The 16,290-nt window shown below is 37.9% G+C and overlaps 1 long non-coding RNA gene across 1 annotated transcript in view; it reads right to left on the bottom strand.

Moving 5' to 3' along the window:
- LOC133457292 (uncharacterized) overlaps nucleotides 1–16,290 on the bottom strand; it is a 101,741-nt gene that overhangs the window by 63,940 nt on the left and 21,511 nt on the right. The window contains exon 3 of the long non-coding RNA XR_009783854.1: nucleotides 1,836–1,895. This is a non-coding gene — a long non-coding RNA (uncharacterized LOC133457292). The remainder of the gene's footprint in view (nucleotides 1–1,835; nucleotides 1,896–16,290) is intronic.

The following is a 16,290-nucleotide window of genomic DNA, read 5'->3' as shown; positions in this document are numbered from 1 at the left end:
ACAAGGCAAACTTCTGTACCGGTTAAAAGATGATAACAAATGCCATGCGCGAACCAGCTGCTCTCTGATTGGTCAAATGAACGCGGAAGGAGTCTTCCGCACCCCGGGATCAGAGCAGTGGATAAAACATTTTGTTTTATCCACATTTTGTTTTATCCACTGCTCTGCCCGGGATAAACAACAAGCCCCTTTCACAGTGAGGGCGCAAAGCGCAGACCGCAGCCGCCGGCTTTAGGCTGATTTATGGTTCCGCGTTACACCAACGCAGAGCCTACGGCGTAGGGTACGGCGTAGGGTACGGCATAGGGTACGCCGTAGGGTACGCCGTAGGGTACGCCGTAGGGTACGGCGTAGGGTACTGCGTAGGCTCTGCGTCGATTTAACCATAATTCAGGCTTTACCCATTCATTTATGTGCACTGCGCAAACCCTGCCCGAATTGAACATTTTTGAGAACATAGGAGAGAAGGGGGTGGAGGCTGCGCCAACTCTTTTCCTTGTGCCGCGGAGCACATACACAATGATTGGAGTTGTGTCAGTTGCTGTGTCGATTATGTTATCACTACAAATAAAAAAAATGAACCGTTTCAGGTCTCGAATGGAATAGGGCCGAAACCACCTCTCCGAGGTGATCCTGGCTCGCTTGTTTTGTGCCGTTTCCGATCGCGATTGCTGTGTTCAGATATATGTTGTAAATGTTGCAAGGGTCACATTCTTAACGTGAGCAAGCTCTTGCCAAATATTACTGCTATGGTGGTGACGGACCACCCTGCAGACTTTGGGTTTCTGTCCCACAACCCTACTTACCCCTCGTTCAGGCCCTGCTGTGCATTTTACCATCCCTATTAGCAGGCTGGTTACTCACACTGGCAGATGTTGGTCTAAGTGAATCGCTTCATTGACTTCACTTGGCGCTGCCAAAATGCCTAACACAAGATGAGCCGACCGAGGAACATCCCTTCAGCCGGCACAAGGAAAAAATGTTTGTTTTTATGCTTAGGTGCAGGGGTAAGGAAGGAAGGGGAGGGCAGTACTGTAAGTCAGCTTGTTTTGAATTTACAAATCAAAAGGTTTTAAGACATTGGGATAGTACTTTGAAAACATAAACACCTGTAGGCTCAGCAGATGCACAAAGTATCACTCAGAGTCTGGTATTCACATATTTGAGGAAGAATAAAATACACAAAAGCGATATAGCCAAGAGTGCACTTAACAGAATCATAGTTTAAGCCATGCTGATCCCCTATGACAGTATGTTTAAAAAAAAAAGGCAAATAAAATTGTAACTTAATTATAGATTTATAATGAGCCACTGCACCACTGCCAAAAACAAGTCCCATACCAAGGCAAACAGGCACCTGCTGAATGCTCTCTGCTCATGGGTTTTCATAGCTTAATTAATCTGTGCCTTGGGGTATCATGACTCGTATGTGTTGCTGGCGTGCATGTTTGAGACAATTAAGTTGCTCCAAGAAACAGAGGTGCAACTTCAACATGAGCAGAGACACCAATATCACACATCATATAACACGTTTTGTGTTTTCGCCTAAGTAAAGTCATTTTCAATAATTTAGAGCCAATAATTTGATGAAAACAGAAAATAAATGACAAATGTGTGAAATGCTCTTTTGTAGAAATTTCTCTAGCTGAACATAAAGGAAGAATATCTACAGTAGCTCTTTTTTTTCTGATTAAAAAAATATTCCTTATAACAAGGATCCATTATACTGTATGCACTTCTTTCTACTCAGGGTCACGTGTTGTTCTTATTCCATTTTAATCAAATGTTTGTATACGGTCTGAAATGACACAAATTGGAAGAAGCTTGAGACTCACCTTGCTGCTGAAGCTGAATTATTGCCTCTGGCTGATGCTCACTCTACTGCCATCTGATTCCTGGAGATAAACATAAAAAAGCTGTTTAGCGTTGCATGTAGTTCTTTGAAATGGAAGATTTAAAGAATTTGAACAGATCGCACAAAAGATGCAACGATTAATGTAAGAAATTCCAGTTTGAATGCAAAGGTATGGATCTTCAAAGCAGGTACAAAGTGTGCCAGGCTGGTTTTTTATGTTTGACCAGGGTATCATGTTTGAATCATGATCAACCAGTTTCCTCAGGAAATTGTTGGGTTTTTTTCTTGCATGTTTGAAAGCCTACCAACACCAGAAAATTCAAGTCATTAAACTGGGTATTTCATTGTATTTGAACCAATTCAATTCTGAGTCTGTGAGGCAGCAAGACCACAGGCTACGTCTGAAGTTCTGCTTTTTATCTAGGACTGAGTGTTAATATCAGGTCCTGAGTCTTCCTCCCAACAGGCTGATTAATGTCCTTTTTTAAATGAAACATTTCTCGCTTTATCATTGCCAAACACTCTGAACTCACTATAGTTCAACTCTGCCAGCAGTACAACAAGGAATACAGAGGAACTGTGGGAATTGTTTCAAAATGACTCAAATGTCTCAAAAACCTTTTACAATTTCATGCGGTAGTCAATCGCCCAGTTTAGCACAAAAGTGTAATGGAAACACTTGTTTTTGCATTTGCATGTCTCAGGCATCCCTGGATGCGAATAAGCCGGTCATGTGACCAGATTATACGACCAGTTTAATGATCATTCACAATAATTTGTCCAGAGAAAGAATAAAGGTCTTGCAAGACGAAATTATAAGAGTCGCTCATAAAAAAAAGTTTCTCAGGACGACATTTTATGAGAGTTAAGCTCATTCGATAAACACAGCTCAATGTAAACGTTGCAGTCTGAAGTCCTGCCAAAGCAAAAACAGAGCACCCCTGAATTTTTCTTTTTTGATATATAACAACAAAAAAAGTGGTCTTATACTCTTTAAATGTTTTTCATGCATTAGAACTAAAGAATAATAGACTCTGACGGTAAACATTTAATTATGTGAGAATTATTTTTGACCTTTCTGTAAAAACTAATCTTTATGAAAAGCTGCTTAAAGCAAAAGAAGAACTATGGATAGTTGTTCTATTATGGTGACTAGGTTCACATTCTTTGTTTTTCCTAATAAAGACTACACCTCACTAAGGTGTTATTAATGTAGCTGATTATTGGATAGTGAAGTGACACAAAAACTGAAACGCAGCGAACAAAACAGCACTGTGGTGATACTTTAACATTTCAAACAACAGATGTACTTCTAAACTAAACTCCTTCTAAAGTGACTGAGCATGCTCTTTGTATGTTTACTGAAAAATCTGGATGACTACTGCAATAATCTATTAATATGAGACACAGCAAACGTAACTGGTGACCAAAATGAAGTAGGACAAAAGTGTGAAATTCTATTGAACTGTAATTACCAGTTTGAATAAGCTTCATAACTAAAGAGAAAATGTATTAAAAGCAATAATTATTACTATTGCTAATTACATTTCCAATTATGTCACTAATGAGAACAGCTTAATTATCAGCACATTGGATAAATAAGAGTTTTCGTTCCTTCCATGTGTGATGTGGTTACGATATGAAGGCCAAGTGCTCTGACCAAAAACACACGAGAAAAAGCTATAAACACTCATGGCAGCACAGTCTCCTAAATATTAATGATGTATTGATAATGTTAATCATATTTATAATTTATAGGACTGGGTCTGAACTGTGCTAAAACTTCATCTGTTATCAAAGTTTTCAAAGGCCAGTAATTTCAACAGTCTGTTAAAACTGCATTTATTAATCAGTACAATGTAACAGCAAGTTTTTTCATCAATTCGCCAGCTGTCTGGGGCTGTTTTATTGGGTAGATTTAACTAGTGCCTTCTCAACATTATGAAACAAAACTTTGTTGGAATTTTTATCTACAGAGCTTTTATACTCCCCGGATCAAATAGAAAAATACAATTTTAAGCAGAAGTAAGATACCAAGACAGAAAAGAACCAAACACCGTGAGTCAAGAACCTCAATATATCAAAAAACAGGTAAGAATTGACTGGCAGTTCAACATTTTCAGGCTAAAACGTTCTAAAAAAGTTAAAATATATCAGGTAACTTGTCAAAATAGCCCCGTCACACTCAAGAGCCTCAAAATGCTGTTGATATTCCTCACATTCCTTAAGGGCGTAGCTTTAAATTAAGGAGAGCGGAAGTGTTGTGCAGGACCGTGGCTGAGAGCCAAGTAAAGGCACAATGGATTAGTGTCATATCTTCCACATGGTTGCATCCTAATCCAACCATCTGAGTTAAAAACAGGGCCAGGTGAGGCAGCACGCCTGTCTGCGACACCTGAAACAGAGTGATCTCCTTCTCAAAGCCTACAGCACTGCTGTCTCCGACTAGCGGGGAACCCTTTTTGTGTGTCAGTCTTTGCCAAGGAATGTTGCCAACTTCAGTTTGAAAGTCTCGCTCTCACCTCAGAGGAGGGGCAAAAACAAACAAAAACCCAGCGAAACATTCATTGTGTGTTTTGGGTGTTGTTTTTTTTTCCTCTAAATATCTGGAACATTATGTAAAAACCTGTTTTGATATGTCATGGCACGATTGTTTTTCAATACATTTTTTGCACATGACCTCATAATTTGAAAAAAATGTACACACCCAGGGAACAGGTACTCGTGATAAAAACACGTACAAAAAGCTCCAGGAGGATGGGTAAAAGTAAATTTGCCACGCAGTGGTATCTACTGGGTTTTTTCCAATTAAGCAGTTACTTTTTCTAAGATAGTACAACACAAACAAGTTGCAGATGGCATCATAAAAGGTTTTTTTTTGTTTCAGAAAAATAATGCTTTGTAATTTGTCAGTATTTCAGAAGGAAACAAGTTTTGTTACTAGGACTTAGAAAACACTTTAATATAAAATGAAGATGACGAAAACTATTAATGTTGATAATCAGACAGAAGATAGAATGTTGGGTTAAGAAATAAAAAAAAAATAAAGTAGAAACTTTAAAAACATCTGTTCAGATTGTGAGGTATTGTATTTCACTTTAAGAGTAATGCTTGTTTTCATACTGTGAACATTTTCTGCAACGCCCATAAAAACAATGTTCAAACAGCAACAAAGTACACCAAAAGAACTATAAACACATCTCAGAGCCAACCCACAAGGGAAAACCTTGTCAGAACATGTGAATGAGGGAAGGTTCTGAAAGGTACATATTTTGATTTTAGTGATAAAACTGCAAACACATGAGCTAAAAAGTGTTAACTGTTCAGTGCCTTGTGGGCTCCTCTGAAACCATTTGTTCCAATCAGATTCATTAACAGGTTTGTTATCGTTTCAATGAAAACAATTCCTCTGATTGAAAGACAAAACTTACATTTTTGTCATTATTATTGCTAAAAGGTGCTTGTTTTGGCATTGTTTAAATGTTATAAGCTTAGATGGAGTAGATGGTTTGACTGTTGCACAGCCTGCACTGTCTCTGGCTGTAATGATATCCAACTAATTACTATTTATTGTTTCAAAGATGGTCAAGGGATACTAAAGTTGTCATTAATTGAATTTATGAAAATTGAGTTTGAGTGCACTGAAGGAAAGAAAACACAAGGTTCTGAACACTTTGTAAAAGTGATGTTGTGCAAGACAAAAAGAGAAAATGAACCTGAATGGTGAGATTTTCAAAGGTTATGTTACCATCAGTTGCCCTAAGGCATAAGAACGAGATAAATATACTGTAAAAAAAAATGCACACACCTTTGTCACGCAATGAGACTCGTACAAGAATGCATTGAAGTTGATCTTTGTACTTCCTTTAAATGTAGTCTGCAGGAGGCGCATTGCACCTTTTAAAAGAATTGTTTTAAAGTCTTGATGACTGGAATATAGCGTGCATTAAAGAAAAGTCTTACCGCGACTCATTATCCACATCACTATTAAAGGTTAGGGGTTTTAAATGAGAAAGGGTTTTCAAATTTAGTGCTTTGTTAATATAACCATGTCCTTAATCTACAGTACATCACTCATGCGGTAACCGATGAGATTAGTTTTATTCATGCTTTTTGTTCATATATTGAGTGCTGATCTTACTGTATGGAATAAAATGATTCCATTTTTTGTTTTTTAGATTTGTGGCTTTAATAGCCTGAATGGAAAGCAGTAACACAGGAAATGGGGGCAAAGAGAGAAAGAGAGTAGAAGATGCGCAGCAAAGGGTCACAGGCCGGACTCGAACCTGAGCAAAGGCCGTAGCCACTTTAAATACTTGCCCATCCAAGTCAGTGATCCAGTGCCCAATGAGTCTAGTTTTGAAATAAAAACCAAGCAACAGTGTAGTTTCAGTGGGTAAACAACTTAGCTGCGATAGAAGGAAAAAAATTGGACATGATTTTTCTTTTAATATTAAGAGAATAAAAAAGAAATCGAATTATGCATCAATTTGATTTAACTCTCCTAATTGTCGATTATTCATTAATCACTGACAATTTTGATTCCTGTTGACTGTAAGCTGTTTACACCACTAGTCTGAAATTTAAGATCATGAGTATCCATGGTTTATCTGAAATCCTTTAAAACATTTTAAAAGAGAGATTGAGAGAATGAAAGAAATCAGGAGATCTCGTTCCACTAAAACCCTTCAACAAAATGGCAATGCAGGATAACAAGAGATATTATCTTTTTAATAGACTACAAAAAAATAAATTTCACTTTACTGCTAGCAGCAGTTTTCACTTAGCAGGGACACACCCAAAGACCTGCGAGCGCGCTGTGTAAAATCAGTGGAGTTCCCCTTTAACATGTTGCTGACTGGAGAGAAATTTCAATCTCCCAGTCTGTGATCTACCTCAGTGGAGGGAATCAAAGTAACCACAATTCTCCATAGCCAAGACAGGTTTTCAATATAAAAACACAAACCACTATTTTATGGTAAACACATACATCACAGTCAATTGGGTAGATCTAACGTTTTTGATTAAATTTTGATTATCCTTCCAAGGTGAATATATATACATATATATAATTATTCTCCCATCAAAACCTTCAACCTCTTCTTTTCTTTAGAAAAAAAATGATTGTGGTCTATTGCAGCTGACAGTAATGCTCTCTTAATAATGACAAAAACTAAAAAAACACGCAGTAGAAGACATTTGGTGCTTCGAAGAAAGATTTTGGGTGGAATATCAGTCAGGTTTAGGAATTCTTTTTTGATACATATTTTTTCATTGTTTGTTAGTTTCATCCATCAAAAGAGCTTTAAGTGCATTTTCAAAACCATTAAGCACATCATTGATGCAAACAGGACTCTGTGTCAGGACTACTAGCATTCCAGTTTATTTTTATTTTTTATTTATTTAATGGACAGAATTTGGGGCTGGGGGGGGGGGGGTCCTAATATACACAAGTGGCTGCATATTACCAACAAAATTAAGTTAAGAAGACAAAACTTTAAATATTTTGGAACTGACATTAATAATAGTCTGCGCGAATGCAAAGATTGCTGTGTTTGGTTTTGAGGAGTAGGAGAGGTGGATTTCCCATGGCATCAAAATAGTTTCTGATAAGGGATTGTAGAAGGGCGGGAGAGGGGACCATTTTTGCCAAGCACCAGATTTATTGCTGCACCTACTCAAAGAGCAAAGTTCACTTTCACCTTAAAAATGCTATTAAAGTAAATACACGCCCAGGCAAAAGTTTGGACACACGTCATTTAACTGAGAAAGTGTGTCCAAACTTTTGACTGGTAAGGTAATGTGCAGTCTAAGTTTCTCTACCTTTGGTATATGTGTACAGTATCTTTTCTGGTCCTAAAGTAACTCACTGCTAATCATAGTGGCATAATTAGTAGGGGAATAACACATGGAGACAGTTGTGTTTTTTCATCAAGCACCGTACAGCCAATCAACTGATTGAGCTGGTATGAGTGTTGAGTCCTGGTAGTTTAAAGAGATTGTGCGAGTCTAGCTTGTGTAGCTAGAATGGACATGTTGATTATGTATGCTATAGTAGGAGTGGTACAGACTTTTATTGGAAAATTTACACCCGTGCAGTGATTTATATAAATCAGTAGTGCCCACAAAGCAGTAAAACTCTAATTGTTTCTTCCATTTTGAAAGTCTAGCGTCCATTAAGGATGCAGTGAGTAATAAAAAGGACTTTTAATCAATCCTCTCTTGTTGATGAGCTGATGTGTGAATGGGGTATCCTACCTGACAGGGTTACCATATGTTGATTTCTTTTTCTTATAGTCAACAAAGGCAGAAGGAGCTTGTGCCATTGTAGGGTAGGAGAAAGTCTTTTCAGCATAACTCAACTGAAGCATGTGATAGTGGGGGGGGGGCAGTTTATCTGAATTTGTGGTTTCCATTCTTACTTATTTTTTTTACTTATACGTCATGCTATAGTTCACTTTTTTTATAGTTCACTTGAAGGTACGCCAGGATTCTGATTTCTGGTCTGACCTAAAACCAAAATAAATAACAGCTTATGTCACATTTTAAATACAAGAAACTTCAATGATATAATTAAATTGTTTTAAAGAGAGTGTAGTAGCACACAGCATCTCTGTTGTGACCCTTTCTTCATCAGATTAGACTGGCCAACCCCTTCCCGACCGGCTGGTATGGTCACAGTAAATCCTGGAGACTGCTCATGCTAGGGACCTTGGGTAATTAATAAAATCCCCATTACATGCCTTGTGCCCGTTGTTTGCTATTTCAACACCCCATTTGTGCCACGATTACAGTCATTATCAGTCACCGCCATTAATTCTCTACCCGAAGCCAGAACTGCATACTAATAAATTGGGCTCTAAAATTTTTTATTTTTTTTTTACCTTTCAAGGAGTTGGTGTTGGAACCAGGCCAGGAAGTGCCACTCCAGATTAGGAGTCATCTGGTGACTCGAAAGCAGCCCTTTGAATAGAAGGCTGCTGCATCTTTGGAGATAGTTCAAATTTCCTCTTTGATTATTTTCCTTTCCCCTCTAAAATGAATCTTTATTAAGTTTAAATCCTGAATAAAATGAAATTAGCAGACTGCAAAATATTGCTTTCTTTTCTGACTCTATTCCCCTGTGCATGCATGCAAATTATAATGCTTATTTATGTAAATGAGGTGTCGTCTTTAATTAGTTTTGCTTGAGGGCATTAAAATACATGTATTCTTTCCCCAAAAATGATTTGTTTTGTTGCTCTGTTCAGTTTAAGCTCAAAATGAACGATTATGCCAACTAAAAAGGTTTATTAATTCTCTAGTTTTCTTTTTTTTTCTTTCCTTTTTGGAGAATTATCTTCTCCACCCACTTTGTGGGAAGAGTGTTGTCTGTGAAATCAAGAAGCCTCTCCTGTCAGTACTCGGAGCACTTATAAAAAGTCCCAGGTTGAAACCACAAGGAAGAGATGCACTTCCACTTATCAAATCTAAAAGATGTGCTGTTCAGCAGCTTACTCTACTCATACATGTTTTTGACAAGACTGTTTGTATAACGATACATTATTGAACATTATTGAATTATTGTCCTCTACTTATCTTAATGTGCTGTTGGACCATTGGAAAAAGCATTGTGTTAATTTTGTTCAAAGATCCCAAACATTTAAATGGAGCCTTAACTTTCTTAAGAATGTGACAGTATCATCAATCAAATGTTATTATTGATATAACTTGCAACATCCCAGCAGATACTGAGGAGCAACTAAAGCCTGAAGTGAGAATTACCTGCTAAAGTACATCCAGCTGATTTGGGTCTCATTTTAATATTTCTTTAAAAGGATCTGCAGTGTGAACATAAATCTCACATTATGCACTGTTTTTATGCATTTACTGTTGATTTACAGTTTCCTCTTGAGTGCCTTGATGTCGTTATAGAAGGTATTGGGTCAACTTCAGTAAGAAGCAGCCACTGACTGTGTCAAGCAGTATTTCAAACCACTTCAGGTTCAAAGTGACCAACTGCGGCTCTGGTTATTGTTCAATATCCTATCAGTATTCTGCATCCCTTCAACTGCTCAGATGAGCTGAAATGGCAAGTTAAGATCCCCCCCTCCTCTGCCTCCAAGCATGATTTATGAAAAGGAAGCTAAAACCATTACAGCATTTTTATTATTATTGTTCTTTCAAGGCTAATGCAACAATAGATTTTTGCATGATTGATGTGTTATACTAAACATTAGAGGATTGCATTAACTTTGCATAGAACAGCTAAATGACATGAGATTACTTATTGTTATTTTTCCTCCACATGATCATACTGTAAACATCGTACATACAGTACTTCCTGGCACATATTGATTGTGGTATACACAATACATACTCACTGGATAAACAAGGTACAATGATACAGCTGTAGCTGTCTTTTGACACTGCGTTTTAGTGAGATCATAAACTCCTCTCCCTTGTTCCAGAAAACTTTTTGAATAGCAGTGCTTCAGAGATTAAACCAAGTGACTTTGATAGCCTCTCATCTGCCCCCTTCATTCTGCAAATTATTAAAACTCAAGGCTCATGTGGGAGGGAATATGGCAGCAATATGCTGATACTTCAATCATCCGGAAGGAAATTCCACATGTAATAAGGGGGAATCGCATACAGTATACAGTACAGCTATGAGATATATTTCATGGCATCTGTGAAGGAAAAACTCTTCATACCACATCAAACCTCGGATATCATTCCTCACACGTTAAGCACATGCACAGACAAAGTCTACAAATCAGCCCTGACTGTGCATTTTCATAAGTTGTCCAGTACTTCAGTATTCTTGTGATTCTATTTGTTAAACAATTTCCCTCTTATAAATATACAAAAAGAGTTTGTGGCATAACATCCTCTGACACGGTCTGTGTTTTGATTTCATCCAGGAACGAGTTTCTGTTCCTCGCTTTCCCAAAACTTGTTTCCATGGTTAGGTCTTTTTCATCTACTTTCATAAAGGCTTGTTTTTACACATAGCTCTTCATCGCTACCTCATCAGGAAAGCACAATATTAACCAAAGTTAATGAGAAAAATCAAAGGATATTTAACTACACAACTGTCTTCTTTTTCATGTCAGACTCAATTAAATTGCTGATACACACTTTGGATGCCTTTTACAGGCATTTGTGCTTGTGTGTGTATATCATGTCCGGACCATGGAGGCAATGATGGGCATTCAGCCAACTGATTCTTTCCCCAAAGTGCTAGTTTGTGCCACTCTGGAGAGCACAACACTATAATTACCTGACAACGTAAACTGGAAGCTATGCTTGACAAAGACAAGAAACCGTAATAAAACTTAGCTTTTGGTGCTCAGTCGTGGAGTCTTGTAAGGCGTATTAATAAGGTGTTTAGAGGATATGGCACTTTTCCATTTGTCTTGTGGAAAAATCTTGGGCAAAACACCTGGTGCTCTAAGTGCCTGCGGTCTGAGCGCTGAAGAGCAGCTAGCCGTCATGCCAATCTTCAATAAAGCGCTGTCACTTCTAAAGGATTTTCTATTAAATATGCACTGAAGCTTTGTGACACACTTGCCATTTGTTGATAGTCATAATGGGGGGAATTAATGAACTGCCAAAGTTACATTTCAATCCATTTTATCTTGTAAATTAGCCAAATTAGCCTTTTTTTCTTCTTTTTTTTTACATAACCATGTACAAACATGTACATTATACCAGTCATTTCTTATTCTACCATTCTTTTACAAAGAAATATTTAATGTCTTAAAAATAATTTTCTGACCAAAGACTAGTAGGAGGAGAGTTCATGGGCTCTGCTTCCACAGAAAAAAATCTGTACCTACAATACAGACCAAATGTTTGGACACACTTTCCAATTTGTTTGAATGAGGTGTGTCCAAACTTTTGGTCTGTACTGTATATCTTTATGAAAAATATGCAAGTGTTAGAAGTAAGGGCAATGTACGACGGAGTATTAGGGCCAAACTAAGACAAAAAAAATTGGAAATTACGAGAATAAAGTCATAATATAATGAGAATAAAGTCGTAAAATTACGAGAATAAAGTCGTAATGTTGCGAGAATAAAGTCGTAATAGAATAAAGTCGGAATATTATGAGAATAAAGTCGTAATATTACGAGAATAAAGTTGTAAAATTACGAGAATAAAGTCGTAACATTACGAGAATAAAGTCGTAATGTTGCGAGAATAAAGTCGTAATATTATGAGAATATAATTTATGAGAACTCTAACAGGAAGAGCATTTTCTCCCTGTGTTAAAATGAGGAATATTGAGCATCTTGTGAAGTTATATTTATATATTTATAATATATTACGACTTTATTCTCGTAATTTTACGACTTTATTCTCGTAATTTTACGACTTTATTCTCGTAATATTATGACTTTATTCTCGTAATTTTACGACTTTATTCTCGTAATATTATGACTTTATTCTCGTAATTTTACGACTTTATTCTCATTACATTATGACTTTATTCTCGTAATTTCCTTTTTTCTGTTTTTTTGTTTGGCCCTAATACTCCGTCGTAGCAATGAACTTTCCTCTCTTAGCGTCTATTACACAAAATTGATGGTATGCTTGTACCGACTTAAAACAAGATGAGAGCATCTAGACAGAGGTGTATAAACAAAGAATCCCTATTATCCATCCATCCATCCATTTTCTATACCTGTTTTATCCATTGCAGGGTCACGGGGTCTGCTGGAGCCTATAGCTCATCACAGGCGAGAGGCAGGGGTTACACCCTGGACAGGTCGCCAGTCTATTACAGGGCCACACAGACAGACAGACAGACAACTACAGTAGGCATACTCACACTCACACTCACACCTAAGGGCATGTGTGCATTATCAATTAACCTACCATGCATGTTTTTGGATTGTGGGAGGAAACCGGAGTAACCGGAGGGAACCCACGCAAGCACGGGGAGAACATGCAAACTCCACACAAAAAGACTCTCGTCGGGCTCAAAAGTCAAACCAGGAACCTTCTTGCTGTGAACTTGAAGCAACAGTGCTAACCACTAAGCCACCGTGCTGCCGCCCTATTATGCACTTTTTGTAAATTTACAACAATAAAAAGAGGTTTGTCCGCAGGGACCCTATCCAAACTATCACTGAACTCACATTTTCAATGTGGGTCTATTGTTCCCAGGACTAAAATTAATTGCCATTTTGCTCTAAATACATATTCCATTCTCACTCAAAACTGCCTCACTTTATGTCATATAATAGACGTTTTAACTTTGGAAAGTCCCTTTAAATGTCACCACCTTTAAGAGGTCCAAGTAATTAAGGGGAACATTTTCAAATACCTTTGAAAATGGTTTGAACACCTGTAAAATAATAATAATACATGCATCAAATATAAAAAAGTGCGACTCACATATTTCTGTGAATCCAAGCTTCCCAGAAGACGCTGATGTAAATGTAAAAATAGAATACAGTGGTGCATGTCTGAGTGTGACATTCCTGTCATGTTTGCTTGGTTTCTGAAGGCACAGAAGCAGTACAGAAAGTACATCTACCTGTAAAGTATGTTCCACCTGAACAAGGTCCGCTGGTTTGTTTTTTTTTTACAATGGTTTTGTTTTGTTTATTTTTTTTATTTCTGTCAATTAAAAAACAAAACCGCACATAAAGGAGCCAAAGTTTTGTCTGGCACGTTTCTTACTCTCACCAGCCACTTCATATACTATGTGTACCTAATAAAAAGGTCGGCGAGTGTGCTCATCTTAATGAATGCGACAGTTTAAAAAAAAAAAAAAAGAGGAAGAAAATACTTTTTTATGAGCCCATCTTGCAGAAGGGTGTTATTACCTGTACATCTGAAAACAGTACAGGATTCTTTTTTCAATGACGCAAAAGGCCAAGGACATATTTTTACACGTCTTCTGTTCCTTCAGTATCCAAGCGAATAGAATGACTGGAATGTTCATTCTCAGACATGCACCTGAAACCATTGTAATTTATTTTTACATTTACATCAGATGAAAAGGTCCTCTGGGAAGCTTGTATATAATACACCCAATATCTGAATAGCACTTTTGCTTACGAAACAATATCAGATTTCCCCAACTTGAATGTCATCTTTTTTTTCAAGCTTCTATATTCCCAAAACCTAAACTTGACTTTTTTTTTTTTAACAAATTCCACGTGTTACATACTCATATACTCAGTATACTAGCATTCAATGGATTAGAGCAATAAATCAGGACATGACTGAAGAGAAGAACATGTACCAGTTGAGAAAACTGGCCCTGCAACTCAACTCGCCGTTTAGAAAACAGGCAATTTATGAGCAGAAAGATAAAACATGTTTAAGAACACAAAACTGGGCAGACAGGTTGAACGGTTGTTTACTGTAAAGGGATCAAATTACTCTAATAAGTGTTCAGCCTCACAGAGAGTCTGTACATACCAGTGATACATGTCAAAACTGGAGCAAAATTGCATATGCTGAGCGATGGTCAACGCTTTTGCTCCTACAAGAGTTCCCACAAGGATATTAATTTCTTACAGTCAACAAAAAAATTGCCAAAAAAAGTAGTGATGCACCGAAATGAAAATTTGTGTCCGAAACCGAATAATACCAAACAATGGTTCTTCGCAGTTTTTCATTTATTTTGCCAATTTTTTCACCATTGCATAAATCAAATAAATGTGCAGTGAAATACCCGCCAGTCACAATTTGTCTTACTGTACTTATTGTATTTTTTCTCATAATCCTTTTTCATTTTCTCCCGTTCAAATCCAATTAATTGAGTCGCGGTGGGGCGGGGCTGATCTCTGCAATTTGAAGCCTTGTATAATAATTGTAAAAATCTGGGTTATTTTCTTGGAGGATCAGACAGTGAGGGTTCGCGCACTGCATTGGTAGTACGGGCCCTTTTCTTTGCGCTCTCTCCCCGATCTCCTGCCCAGTCCCGTGACCGTCTCTATCACCAAGCCGCTTTCCCAAATCCAACTCAGCCTGGATCATTTCTTGTGTCCTTTGCTTTTTCCCCATACCAACTAATGATCTGGCGTGCTGACATGTTTGCTGCATTTAACACCGCACACCCCTCATTCCACGTTGTTCGCTGTTTGATTGCGTCATCACACGCCATTATTAATTGTTTGGGTTTTTTTCCCACTTATTCCACCGAACGCCGAAAGTGTTTTTTTGCTATTTTCGGCCGAACAATTTCGGTTAACATTCGGTGCATCACTAAAACAAGAAAGAAAGTAAATTGAAATAAACAAATGATTTAATAATGAGAGAAAAACAAAGTAACTGAAGTTGAGTCATAATGTAAGTTTATTTTGGTGAGCAAGACTGACATGGTCCTATTGTGACAGAGCAGAAGAAGCTTCAAACTCAGTACGTTTACATGCACTAACAGAGAATCGAATTGTTGCTTAATCCGACGCTATCGAATTTTTAAAAGCGATGTATACACCTAGGCCGTGCTATAGTCGAACCGAACTGAAGCTCTTGAGATCAGAGCTATTAGTGCCAGATAATGCAGTCCTAATTCGAGTTATTCCGGCATGTATACGCAACCGACGCTTAGCCGAGCTACTGACTGCCCCGGGACTCCCCCTTCTGTAAGTGACACCACGAAAGCCAGAATATCAACACAGTAGGAGAAGAAAACGAACAACAAAGAAGGAACCGGAAGAACACCAACGCAAAAGTGCGTGTGGCGCCACCTAGCATCGCAGAGTTGAACACACCTCCCTCAATAATTGATTGTCTTCTCCCGCATGTATAATTAGATTTCTTTCTTAACCCTAAGCTAGATTGTTACCAATAGCTTGATTTAGATGTGCATGTAACCACACGGACTGTTGCATCTCTAGTCCAGTGTCAAGGTGCTGTCCAGGTAAACATTCAGGTGTGGCTCAAGTGTGTGTTATTTTTTTACACATCAACTACACATGTAGCCACTGTACAGAACCTACATCATAGTTGGCAATTTTTCTGTTGTTGTTTGTGTAGCTCTCTAATCACATTTCTTGGGGAAGTACACATCAGGAGGCTCCCAGCTACCACAGACATGGAAGCATAAAGCACCTATTACTTCTATTCCTCTTAAAATCCATTATCATTCACTTTGTCTTACTCACATTCAAGATGGGATGATCATTTGCTGCACCATGCTACAATGAGGTCCACCAGTTCTCTGTCCCCAGCCTCCAGTCCTAAATGACTCACCCCACAACAGCAGAATCATTTCAGTATATCTGCTGATCTGATTGTCAGATAGTCAGTAATCCAGGCACTTGTGGAGGAACCCATCCGTGTCTTCTGGAGTTTCTTCTACAGTAGTGGAGACTAGATCATGTTAAACTCAATGAAGAAATCAGTGAGTTTGATCCTCACAACTGGCGACCCGTCCAAGGTGTACCTCTGCCTTTTGTCCATAGCGAACTACAAAGATGACGGCA

This window comes from Cololabis saira, chromosome 12 (assembly GCF_033807715.1).
Source record: "Cololabis saira isolate AMF1-May2022 chromosome 12, fColSai1.1, whole genome shotgun sequence".
NCBI classification, from domain to species: Eukaryota; Metazoa; Chordata; class Actinopteri; order Beloniformes; family Belonidae; genus Cololabis; species Cololabis saira.
The sequence above is the reverse complement of the archived record's forward strand: the minus strand, read 5'-3'. Positions and strand labels throughout refer to the sequence as shown.